Source organism: Cervus canadensis, chromosome X (genome assembly GCF_019320065.1).
Source record: "Cervus canadensis isolate Bull #8, Minnesota chromosome X, ASM1932006v1, whole genome shotgun sequence".
Taxonomy (NCBI): Eukaryota; Metazoa; Chordata; class Mammalia; order Artiodactyla; family Cervidae; genus Cervus; species Cervus canadensis.
The window spans coordinates 6,449,225-6,462,870 of NC_057419.1; the positions used below are offsets into that span (position 1 = coordinate 6,449,225).

General features: G+C 46.2%; 1 long non-coding RNA gene across 1 annotated transcript; it reads left to right on the forward strand.

Moving 5' to 3' along the window:
- The first annotated feature begins 6,758 nt into the window (after positions 1-6,758).
- Positions 6,759-12,576, forward strand: LOC122435452. The gene is made up of 3 exons (XR_006267670.1): positions 6,759-7,210; positions 8,130-8,800; positions 12,433-12,576. It is a non-coding gene; the product is annotated as an uncharacterized LOC122435452 (long non-coding RNA).
- Positions 12,577-13,646: the final 1,070 nt, after the last annotated feature.

Here is a 13,646-nt window from a genome sequence, read left to right on the forward strand (position 1 = left end):
AGGAAGCTGTTTGGGCCTGCCTTGAAAATTCACCATGGGTTTGCTTTCCTGAATGGGAATTAAGAGACCAAGTAAGGGGCACCCTACCCCTTAAAAGACTGAAGGCAGGAGAAGGGGACGACAGAGGATGAGAGGGTGGGATGGCATCACTGACCCAGTGGACGTGAATTTGAGCAGGCTCCAGGTGACGGTGATGGACAGGGAAGCCTGGCGTGCTGCAGTCCACGGGGTCACAAACAGTCGGACACGACCGAGGGACTGAACTCCAACAGGGGCACCTGGCCTCTCGGAGGGCAGAAAAACTTGCTGGGGAGGATTTCTGCATGTAAACAAATTTCAGTCACCCAGGCCCAAAGCAGTGTTCCTAACTGCGGCAGTGAGTGCCAAATGGCCCAAACGGAGCTCCAGGGGAGGCTCAGAGCCTCTGGGCTGCAGCTGCCTGACCTCCCGGGATTTCAGAGGCGGCCCCCTGGGTGGGAGAGCTAGGGGGCAGTGGGGAGGGAAACAGGCTTAATCCCCCGTGAAGGCCTACAGCCTGCAGGACGGGGCCAGGCCTGGCGTTTGTCCTTGGGGGGAAGATGTGGGAGACTGTGTGCAGGCAGAGCATGCTTTAACTAGAGAGGCAGGATGAGAGACAGTCAGCCAGCACGGACACACGTCTATACACACACAAACACACACATCTACACACACACAAACACACACATATATACACACGTTATATATACACACATATATGCATACGTGCATACACACACATATACACACATTAAATATAGACACACGTGTCATATTTATATGTGCACACATTACATCTATATACATATACACACATTGTACACACATGGACACATGTGTGTATATACACACATGTTATATATACACATACAGATACATGCATACACACATACACATGCATATACAAGCACTAAATATATACGCACACATTATATTTATATATGCACACATATCTATATACATATACATAATATACACACATGTTATATATACACGTATATGCATATGCATGCATACACACACATTAAATATATACACACTACATGCTATATATACACATGTATTATATTTATATATGCACACGTTATTTCTATATACACATACACATGTATACACACATTATATATATACACACATGCATACACGGGTATATACACAAGTACATATATACACATATACACACATATACATACACATATATACATGCATGCTATATATACACATACACATATATGCATACACAGATACATGTGCATATACATGAATATTAAATATATACACACTATATATATACATGCATTATATTTATATATACACACACTGTATCCATATACACATACACACATATACACACATTATATATATACACACATGCACACACATGTATATACATGCAGTACATATATACCTGTATATATACATATATAATGCATTATATGTATATGCACATGCTACATATACACACATTATATATACACACACACATATATACATTATATAGTACACACACATTTTTATATACACGCATATACATACACACATTATATAGTGCACACACATATTTATATACCCACATTATATATACACACAATAAACAAACACATTATTTATATATATATATACACACTCACTATATATACACATATACTACACATAATATAAACACACGGGCTTCCCTGGTGGCTCAGAGGTTAAAGCGTCTGCCTGAAATATGGGAGACCTGGGTTCGATCCCTGCGTAGGGTAGATCCCCTGGAGAAGGAAATGGCAACCCACTCCAGTATTCTTGCCTGGAGAATCCCATGGACGGAGGAGCCTGAGGGGCTACAGTCCACGGGGTCGCAAAGAGTCGGACACGACTGAGAGACTTCACTTTCACTTCATATACACACTATACACACAGTATATATGTATACATGTTATATGCATACACACACATACACACATCATATACACACATATGCACACAGTTTATATACACACATGTCTATATACACACATCATATATACACATACACACATATATGCACACATTATATACACACACACGTATATATACACACATTGTATATACACATATTATATATACACACACATTTAAATACACTCACACACGCACACACATATATTTATACACACATTTTATATATATGCTATTATTGTTCAGTCGCTCACTTGTGTCCGACTCTGCACCCCATGGACTGCAGCACCCCAGGCCTCCCTGTCCATCACCAGCTCCCAGAGTTTACTCAAACCCATGTCCATCGAGTCGGTGATGCCATCCAGCCATCTCATCCTCTGTTGTCCCCTTCTCCTCCGGCCCTCAGTCTCTCCCAGCATCAGGGTCTTTTCCCGTGAGTCAGCTCTTCGCATCAGGTGGCCAGAGTACTGGAGTTTCAGCTTCAGCACCCGCCCTTCTGGTGAATATTGAGGGTTGATTCATGAAACAGCAGGAGGCCGGGAGACGCAGAGAACAGACCTGTGGTTGTCGAGGGAGGGGGCAGTGAGGGGTGGACGGAGAGTCTGGGATTCACAGATGCAAGTTGTCGTCTACAGGATGGGGAAGCACAAGGCCGGCTAGCGTGCAGGGAACGAGATTCAACATCCTGTGATAAAGCACAACGTAAAGGAATACGAGAAAGAATGTGTGTTCGTGTGTAACCGAACCACAAAGCAAGAATTAACACAACATTGTAAACCACGGTACATCAAAAAAATTAATTAAAGAACATCCAGGTAGAAGGGCTTCCCTGATAGCTCAGCTGGTAAAGAATCTGCCTGCAATGCAGGAGACCCCGGTTTTGATTCCCAGATGGGGGAAATCCCCTGGAGAAGGGATAGGCTACCCACTCCAGTATTCTTGGGCTCCCCTGGCAGCTCAGCTGGTCAAGAATCCACCTGCAATGCAGGAGACCTGGGTTCGATCCCTGGGTTGGGAAGATCCGTTGGAGGAGGGAAAGGCTACAAGAACTTCCAGGCAGAAACAAGCTTAAATGTAAAAAGAGGGGAAAAAGAAATAACCTTGAATGCTGACTGGGTATCGCATCAAGTGGGTCTTGCGCAGAGACGGAAGAAATCCCGTCTGGAAAGCCTGATTGAAGGGTAAGATGCTAGGTTGTAAATAATCAGTAACGACCGATGTGTTAAGTGCTAGGAAATTTCGTGTTACTTACGAGTCCCTAGTCCCAGAATCAAGCCTTCCGGCAATAAATAAACAAATAAGGCATAATTATGGCTCAGTTGCTGGTTTGACCTAAGCATGTACTGATCTCTATTGCTAATGAATAAAAGGAGTGAGAAAGATAGTAATACATTCCATATTTTAGGAATGGGTGGTTTGTTTGTTTTTATACTCTTCTGACTGTATCTTGACCTCAGTTACCCTGTAGCCTGACCTCATTGTTTCCTTGAAACATGACAGCATGAAAAAAAAAAAGAAAGAAATATGACAGTTTGCATTTTCCTCATTCACTTATAATTGCTCCATTTCAAAGTGATTATTGAGAGAAAACATGAAAATATGACTGTGATTATTCCCTGCCAAGGATTCCGTCGTTGGCAGGCATAGCAAATAATCATGGCTGTATCTTCATATCTGATGTTCTTTTCTCTTTTAATTCATCCATTTATGTTTTTGCATCTGATTTTCCTTTCTTTTTGAATCCATCTATTCTTTTTGAATCCACCTCATGTATTCTATTCGTCTTAGGGAATGATTTTTCATGGAGTTACAATGGGGATTTGTTCCTGACCACGGTGCCATTTAATACAGAATGTTGATGAAAGATTACTCCCAGGCTCTTGGAGAAGTTACACTTTTAACAAATATCGTACACTGTTGTTGTTTAGTCGCTAAGACGTGTCCGACACTTTGCCACCCCATGGACAATAAAGTATTGTCAAAGATGTCTATCTGTTTCCGGTTCTGAGATTTTTTTCTCATCTTGCATATACTTTATTTCCAAGTGTTATGTGTGTCTGGCCCATGGGTTGCTAGTCACTCAGTCGTGTCCCAACTCTTCACCACCCCGTGGACTGTAGCCCACCAGCCTCCTCTGTCCGCGGAACTCTCCAGGGCAGAATAGTGCAGTGGGTAGCCGTTCCCTCCTCCAGGGGATCTTCCCGACCCAGGGATCGAACCCGGGATCGAACCACATTGCAGGCAGATTCTTTAGCAGCTGAGCCACCAGGGGAAGGAGAAAGTGGGACGTGTTGAAACAGGATCACTGACATCTATACCCACCACTTTGTGTAAAACAGACAGCTAATGGGAAGTGGCCCTATAGCACCTATAGCTTGGTGCTCTGTGATCACTTGGAGGGGTGGATGGGGGTGGGAGGGAGGGTCAGGAGGGAGATGTATGTGTACTTACAGTTGATTCACTTTGCTGTCCAGCAAAAGCCAACACAACACTGCCAAGCAATCATCCTCCAATTAAGAAATAAATGTAAAAAAATTATTTATGAGAAACAGGGCACACCACTGAAGTGACAGAAATGCTTTCTGGCTTGAGACGCAACAGGATGAGAGAGTTCACCTCTGCTTTTAAAAGGGGTGCGTCTGCTAAGAAGCGTGGGCTTGACCTCAGCTGTCTGTGTGATCTCCCGCAGGCAAGGCAAGGCATGATTTGTTACCTTGGTCTCCACGAATTTATCTTCCTTTGTTTTATTTCACCACATTCCTTGGATGACACACTCTCTCTTCTGAGATATCTTAATACCTGCTTTCAAGTTTGGTTCTGTTCTGTGAGTCACCCTATCTCCTGAAGTCAGAGATGTCTATCTCTTTCGGTTGGGAGATTTTTCCATCTTGCAAAAACTTTATTTCCAAGTGCCTGTGTGTCTGGCCCACACATTGCTAGTCGCTCAGTCGTGTCCAACTCTTCATGACCCCGTGGACTGCGGCCCACCAGGCTCATCTGTCCATGGGATTCTCCAGGCAAGAACACTGGAGTGGGTTGCCATTCCCTTCTCCAGGGGACCTTCCCAACTCAGGGATCAAACCTGGGTCTCCGGCAATGCAAACAGATTCTTTACCACCTAAACCACCAGGGAAGAAGCATCTGGCCTATGGAGCCATCTTCAGAAAAAGCCAATAAACTCTCAGACGCTCAGTCTGATTCCAAATAATGGCAACCACCTGTTCAAAGGTTTGCGGAAGAATTTCTTACACAGAAATGAGGTTTTATATTTATTTATTGTGAGAACTGGACTATAAAGAAAACTCTGCACGGAAGAATTGATGCTTTTTTTTTTTTAAATACATTTTATTTTACTTATTTGGGTGTGCCAGGTCTTAATTGTGACAAGCGGCATCTTTGATGCAGCATGCAAGATATTTATCTGCAGCATGTGGGATCTAGTTCCCTGACCAGGGATTGAACTTTGGCCCCCTGCATCGGGAGCATGGAGTTTTAGCCACTGGACCGCCAGAAAAGTTCCGAATTGATGTTTTTAAACTGTGGTGTTGGAGAAGACTCATTGAGAGTCCCTTGGACTGCAAGGAGATCCAACCAGTCCATCCTAAAGGAAATCAGTCCTGGGTGTTCATTGGAAGGATTGATGTTGAAGCTGAAGCTCCAATACTTTGGCCACCGGATTCAAAGAACTGACTCCTTGGAAAAGACCCTGATGCTGGGAACGATTGAAGGCAGGAGGAGAAGGGGACGACAGAGGATGAGATGATTGAATAGCATTACCGACTCAACGGACATGACTTTGAGCAAATTCCAGGAGTTGGTGATGCACGGGGAGGCCTGGCGTGCTGCAGTCCACGAGGTTGCAAAGAGTCGGACACAACTGAGGGAGTGAACTGATGTATTTATTGGGTCGTTTCCTTACAACTGTATCTCTGAAATCAGGGATGATCTGAACAAATTAATAATGGGAGTAGGGGCTTCCCCCGTGGCTCAATGGATACAAATCCGCCTGCCAGGGCAAGAGACACGGGTTCGATCCTTTGTGCGGGAAGATCCCACACGCCCTAGAGCAACTAATCTTGGGCCCCACAACTACTGAAGCCCGAACACCCTAAAGCCCCTGCTCCAAAAGGACAGAAGCCACTGCAATGAAAAGACCATGCAGCGCAACTAGAGAGTAGCCCCTGCCATCTGCAAGTAGACACAGCCCATTTGCAGCAACGAAGACCCAACGCATCCATTAATAAATATTATTCATCTATTATTATTATTTTAAAAATTATTTTATTTAATTTTAAAAATTATTAATTAGTTTAATAATTAATTAGCTAGATTAATAATTAATTAAAATAAAAAGTAATTAAATTTAAAAACAATGGGGCTATGACCGAGATATATGAGCCCGTGATCCCAGGAAGAATAATCGACAGCAGAGATGCTGAGTGACGGTCCCGTCTGTCCAGGGAACACAATCTATGACGGAGACGGTGAGCGTTGATCGCTGCGCTCACCTCGGTCCAGGAGAAACAGCCCGTGGACTGAGACGGTGGGTGGGGATCGTCTTGTTCCAAGTTTTATTACAAGCAGAGTCTGAAATGCGGGACTTTCCATTCCACCCTCTGGCCCAAGAATGCTTTGCTGGCTCGCAGAGTCAAGATTTCCTGGCAGAAGGTGCTCCTGAGAAAATTGTTGAGTAGGGAATAGATCAAGAGCTTGCTTTTTTTTTTTTTTTTTTTTGACGGTGGGGTGGGCTCCTATAGTTCCCTGGTAGCTCGGTGGTAAAGAAAGCTTGTGCAATGCAGGAGACCGGGGTTCGATTCCCGGGTGGGGAAGATGCCCTGGAGGAGGGCGTGGCAACCCACTGCAATATCCTGGCCTGCAGAATCCCAGGGACAGAGGAGCCTGGCGGGGCTACAGCGCATGGGGTCGCAGAGAGTCGGACACGACCGCGCACACACTCCTGGGATGCAAACAGACGTGTGCCCTGGGCAGTCTGCACGGCCTTTTTACCAAGCTCCTCCCCCGAGACCTCGTATCGCTCTCAGATCGCCAGCCCTGATGACCTTCGATGCGGTTGCCCCGCAGTTTTGCTCGCGCTGGGCGTGTTTACATTGCTGGATTTCCCGTCCGGGGTCCTCACACTCCACACGTGGCGACCGGCCTCGGACAGGGCGGAGCAAGCCGGACCCCCATCCCTGAGGGCGGGACAGCTGCTTCGCAGACTTAAAAGGAAGCACCCCCCCGCCCGAGGTTCTTCGGCGGCTGCGGGAGAGAGGTAACGCCCTTGAGATCAGAGACACTTGGGGAGCGAAGGAGGATTTAAGCAGCTCCGGAGGCGTCTCTGGGCGGAGGCCCCGGGGTGGAGGGCTGGAGGGGGCGGCGTGGACTTTGACGCTCTAGCCAAGGGCGCTTAAGGAGTGAAGAGGAAGCGGACCGCCCCCCGGTTTCCATGGCAACAGGGCGGCTGCAGCCCTCCGGCTGCAAGCCGCTCTCCTCTGTGTGAAGCCAGGGGGGAAAGGAGCTTGCTCAACTCAGAGACGGTCTTACCTCCCAGACCGGGGATCGAACCCGCACGCCCTGCCGTGGAAGTTGACGTCTTAACCAACGGACCACCAGAGAAAACCCAGCCCCGGGTCCCTTTATAGACGAACTGGTCTTGCAATAGACACCACCCGCCCCCCCCCCGAAAAAAAAAAACAACAACAATAAAAAAAAATAGTGCTTGCAAAAACTGACGTGAGGGCTGATAGAAAGCAGATGGCCCCGAGGATTCTGCTTAGAAGAGCTTCACTTTGTTTTCGAGTGATAAGAGTGCGGGGTTGAAAATTCCTCCCTTTTGTGTCTTGAGCAAGGGAGTGTGGGGGTTCCGAGGCTGCCAGCTGGGTGGTTCCCCTTTCTGCTTTGAATCTCTGGGATTGCATGGATCCGAGGAGAATTCCATCTGGGGGGAGCCTCGCACTCGGCGAGCCTGACCTCTGTCTCTGGAGCCAGCATCCCGGTCGTTATGGTTCTCATCTGGTCAATTATTGGGGAGGTTTTGTTGGTGGTTGATGACTCAGCTGCCCATTTCAGAGGAAACTAATGCAATTGGCAAGAAAAGAGGGCTTCTCTCTCTCTCTCTCTCTCTCTTTTTTTTTTCGTAAACCTAAGAGTTGTTCTTCTTTTTTTTTACACAAAGTCTGTTCACTTAGTAGGAACGAAGCATCACTGTGATTTCAAAAATGAAGGACCATCCATGAAATTTTCACCCGGTGTCTTTCTCGTCCTCCCGGGGAGCCTGAGGCAGTTCTTATGATGACCAGCTGTTCTCGAGACAGGATCTGCCAGTAACCTCATCGTTATGGGAGTAACTCAATTTTTCCATATTCAGGATAACAATGCAGTGACTCAACTTTCCCAGCAAAATCGCATAAGACCCAAAGACAAACTGTGATCCATTAAAAAAAAAAAAAAAAAAAACATTTCCTTAAGATTCACTCTGGATGTCCTAAGGAACTTTTAGTAAAACTACTGAAAAAGTTGAAAGTGATGCATAGAAATTCTAGAAATATTAGCTTTAAATTTGCTCGATTTAAAATGGTGGTTTAGTTGCTAAGTTGTGTCTGATTCTTGGGATCCCACAGACTGTGTAGCCCACCAGGCTCCTCTGCCCACCGGGTTCTCCAAGCAAAAATACTGGAGTGGGTTGCCATTTCCTTCACCAGGGGATCTTCCTGACCCAGGGATTGAACCCGGGTCTCCCTGCATTGCAGGCAGATTCTTTACTGTCTGAACCACCAGGGAAGTTGGAATGTCCTTTAATGCACGCAGTTCACGGAGTGGCAAAGAGTTGGACACAACTTAGCCACTGAACCACAAAATCAGTGTAAGTTATATTTATTTTCATACTTTAGTTTTCACTAGTTTTGCTTCTAGGCAAAAGGCAGAACAAACTTTTCATCATCAAGGACATTTTTTTAAAAAGGGAAGGCTGAGAAGAGGAGTTTATGGGATACTTCCAAAATATGGTGTATATAATTAAATATGATTGTTTAGAGGGTATTAGGTCGTGCTTACGGGAAAAGGGATCAGCTTTTCTCATAGTTTGCTAAATAGAAAACCCACAAATAAGTAAACACACATGGTGCATGGGAGTTCTGTTTGGCAGAGAGATGTCCGTGGGGGTTCCTCTTTGCCAAGAGAAGAACCCTTTTGGCTGGAAGGATTTCCCGTGAAGGGTGTTCAAGGACAGATGCGCTGCCGTGCTCCTTGTAGGATTCTTTGCAGGGAATTCGTTCTTCACGCTCAGGGTCACGGCTGGGCTACCTCTCCGGAGCCAAGAAACGGTCGTTTCTGCAGAGGAGTTCCTAATAGCACGTGCTTCGGATGGTTTGGGTACATTATAGGTTTCTTTGCTACACTGAGGACAGGGCCTTTGCATTATCCCATGAGGAAAGGTAGTGTCCGTGTAATCCAGCGGAATCCCGTGGGGCTTTGGGGGAGGGGCACACTCCTTCCCCCACACGCTCTGCCTCAGTTCCTCTCTGAAGTACCTTGTTGTTTAGTTGCTCAGTCGTATCTGATTCTTGTGACCCCCATGGACTGCAGCCCGCCAGGCTCCTCCGTCCATGGGATTCTCCAGGCAAGAATACTGGAGTGGGTTGCCATGTCCTCTTGCAGGGGATCTTCCTGACCCAGCGTCTAACCTGCGTCTCCTGCATTGGCAGGCAGATTCTTTACCACTGCATGTAGCCTATTCAGTATGCAACAGCATTATTTCAAAAAAAAAAAAAAAAAGGCAATGTACATACCTTCATGGCAAAATAAATCACTACTAAAAAAATGCTAACCAGCTTGTGAGCCTGTAGCGAGTTGTGGGAAACCTCAAAACTCACTGACCGCAGATCTTTCTAACACATGTGATCAAAATGAAGAAAGCTCGAAATACTTGAAGAATTACCCAAATGTGACCCAGGGACACAAACAGAGCAGACGCTGCTGGGAAAATGGTGTCGACGGACTTGCCCGACTCAGCGTTGCCGTGAAGCCTCAATTTCCAAACAAAGCAGAACAAAACCGAACAGGAGATGAAGCGCAAGAAAGTGAGACACGGCTGTGACGTCTCATGGAGGGATGAGGAAGGGCTTGAACCTTGACCTCGGTTGGTTATAAACTACACATGAGTTTCTCAAGCTTGTAGCAGCCCCCCCCTAGGCAATTGTTGTTTTCTTTTTTCATTGATCTGTGTCCAAAATGCACAGCGTGACAGTTTGCAAGTTGACTTTTATTGGGGGGCAAAATGAGGACTGCAGCCTGGGAGACAGAACCTCAGATGGCTCTGAGAGGCTGCTCCAAAGAGGCGGGGTGCGGGGGACAGCGGTGGGGAAAGTCAGGATATATGTGATTTTAGTGAGGGGGGAGTTGATGCAGGCAAGCATGTATTTTTTTTTTGGAGAAGGTTTCTAGTCTTGGGGAATAGATGTCAGCATGAATCATTTTCGTACTTCTCTAGATAGAGGAGATCCAAGAATTGGGCTCATAGAATCAGCTCCTGAAAATATCTCTCTGAAGACCTGTCCTGCCGGTTTTTCCCAGAGCACAGAGGTCTCCTGTCTTCTGTCCACCCTAAGCTCCTTCCAGGGGATGTTGAAGCTCAGTAGCTGCCGCAGCACTTGACTGAATCCTTGTCGAGGTGGACGGAAGATGCCCACGGCAAGTGCCAGTGTGTAGTTGGCAGATCCAATTTACTTCCAGGTCAACTTCAATCCCGTCCTGGCTGGGAGGTTTTACAAAGACAGGGGATTCACCGCTATGACGCTTCCCATCTTCCAGGGCAAGCGCTTATGAACGGTTGAGAAGCTTAGGAGCAAAGTCACTGCTTGGACTGGGGGCAAACCATTTTGCAAGGTCTGCGTGGAGACCCGTTTTTCTCTCTGTGTGACTTAGCTTCGCACTTGGTGAAATTGGAAATGACTTATAAGGTATGGCCGTGGCTCCGACTTTCCAAGAAAAACAGCGGTTGAAAACCTAGACGACTTCTGCAGATGCGGGGTTTTGGTGGCTGAACTAGGGTGGCCGCCCTTGGATTGAACCCACAGTCTCGGATGTCAAGAAATAGGTTCTCCCAGGAACTCCTAAGCCCGCGTGCCATGTGGCTGGTCAAGCTGCAGCTTAGTGATATGAAACATACTCTAATTTGCATAGCTGAATTTGCTGAAGCTGAATCTCCAGTACTGTAGCCACTTGATGTGAAGAGCCGACTCATTGCAAAAGACCCAGATGCTGGGAAAGATTGAAGACGGGAGGAGAAGGGGACGACAGAGGATGAGATGGTTGGATGGCATCACTGACTCGACGGACCTGAGTTTGAGCAAGCTCTGGGAGATGGTGAAGAACAGGGAAGACTGGCGAGCTGCCGTCCACGGGGTCGCAAAGAGTCAAACACGGTTGAGCAACTGAACAACCACAATTGTCAGAGGAGAGACAGACGCAAGCATCTACTGCAACTTTTATGGACCGCTTTTATGGACCCAGGCAAATAGTTCAGAAGTGCGTGGTGAGTAGGCGACAAGCTACGTTTATGGCTGAATCATAATCTTTTAAAAGAACCGGTGTTGACTTGGCAGGACTTTCAGGCTCTATAAACACAATCTGTTTTACCTAAAAGGTGAATTTCCCCAAGGCTGCAGGAAATTTTGCCCTATAGAAACCTGTTAGGTGAGTAAAGCCATGCTACTCCCGAATTGAGACAGTCTTGGAGATTTCGAAACCGTTAGGATATGACCACTTCTATGAATTCAGAAGGGGCTTCCCGGTTGACTCGGCTATAAAGAACATGCCTGCAATGCAGAAAATGCAGGAGACGCCAGTTCCATCCTGGGTTGGGAAGAATCCCTGGAGGAGGAAATGGCAACCCACTCCAGTATTCTTGCCTGGAGAATCCCCATGGATGGAGGAGCCTGGTGGGCTACAGTCCATGGGGTCACAAAGAGGGAGAGTCACACAGCTGAAGTGACTGAGCCACGCACGTGAATTCAAAACCTATTGGATGAGGTTAAAAAAAAAAATTCATGGGACGCTCTCTGCCTTCGTGAAGGTGGTGCACAGATTCCCAAGTCAGCATGTATCTTTCATATTTGTCCTGGCTTCTGCCTTTCCCTTGCAACAAAGGCCTCTTGTGAGATTTCATACTTATAAAAGTATATTATGCCTGAAAGCATGCCCTTGGGACCGTTCACAGCTGTGTGACTAAAGGAAGAATTTATTGCAGTTTCTGTAATCCCTCCAACCTCACCAAACACAGTGGTTCCCCAGGAATATGCAAGTTCATAGACGCTGAGCAAGCCTTTCTACATGACGGTTTATTTTTCAAGTGGAGGAGGAAAGGGCTTACATGCTGGCACCAACTCAGTACCCCCGTTTAAATCACTGACTCTGCGTTTTGACATTTAACGCCAAAAGGATCGTGGAATTTTCCGTGAATGTGTTTGGAAGGAAATTTTTTTTTTTTTTTTACAGCGCACCTGAAAAGTTAACAGTGGTTTGGAATCAGAAACTGTTCGTTGCTCAGTCGTGTCCGACTCTTTGCAACCCTGTGGACTGTAGCCCACCAGGCTCCTCTGTCCATGGGATTCTCCAGGCAAGAATACTGGAGTGGGTTGCCATGCCCTTCCTCCAGGGAATCTTCCCGACCCGGGGATCGAACCCGAGTCTCTTATGTCTCCTCAATTGTCTGCTGAGTTTTTCTTTTCTTTTTTTAATTTTAGCCACTAGCGCCAACCTGGGAAGCCCCGTTTGGAATCAACTTACCCACAAATACGACTGATTTTTATCACAACCTGAAGAAATGAGAAGAAAAATGACACATCTCTTTCAAAAATGATAGCGCAATTTGAAAGAAAAGGCAAGCCCAGCAGATTTCATTTCATCACCTTTTTTTTTGCATGGCTTCATACATGTTGACATGTTTGTCAGTGTATTGCCACCATTGGCAATGGGTCAGATCAGATTTGCCTGCGAGTTAATGGCTTCTATATGTTAAAATGGGAAAGACTGAGGGCAGGAGGAGAAGGGGACGACAGAGGATGAGATGGTTGGATGGCATCACCGACTCAACGGACATGGGTTTGGGTGGACTCCGGGAGTTGGTGATGGACAGGGAGGCCTGGTGTGCTGCGGTTCATGGGGCCGCAAAGAGTCAGACATGACTGAGCGACTGAACTGAACTGAATGTTAAAATAGTTTTAAACGTTCCAAGAACGGGACTATTCGTTAACACAGCGTTTTATTGGCAAACAGGCACGCTCATGCATTTATGTATCATCCGTGACTTGCTATTATGAAAGAGATAAGACCACATGTCCTGCAGACTAAAAATACTATCTGCCCACCCTACCCGTTTTTTTGAGTTTTTGTGGGAGTTTTTTGGTGTGGACAATTTTACAGTCTTCATTGAATTTGTGGCAGTATTGCTTCTTCTTCTTTTTTTTTTTTTTTAATGTTTTGCGTTATTTTTGACTGAGAGGCAAGTGGGATCTTAACTCCCCCGACCAGGGATTGATCCTCACGCCCAGCATTGAAAGGTGAAATCTCAACCTCTGGATCAGCAGACAACCTGGGTGGCTAGAAGTTACTGTAGTTGTTTAGTGCTAAATCCTTTCGGACTCTTTGGCGACCCCATGGACTGTAGCCCGCCAGGCTCTTCTGTGAATGCGATTCTCCAGGCAGGAATA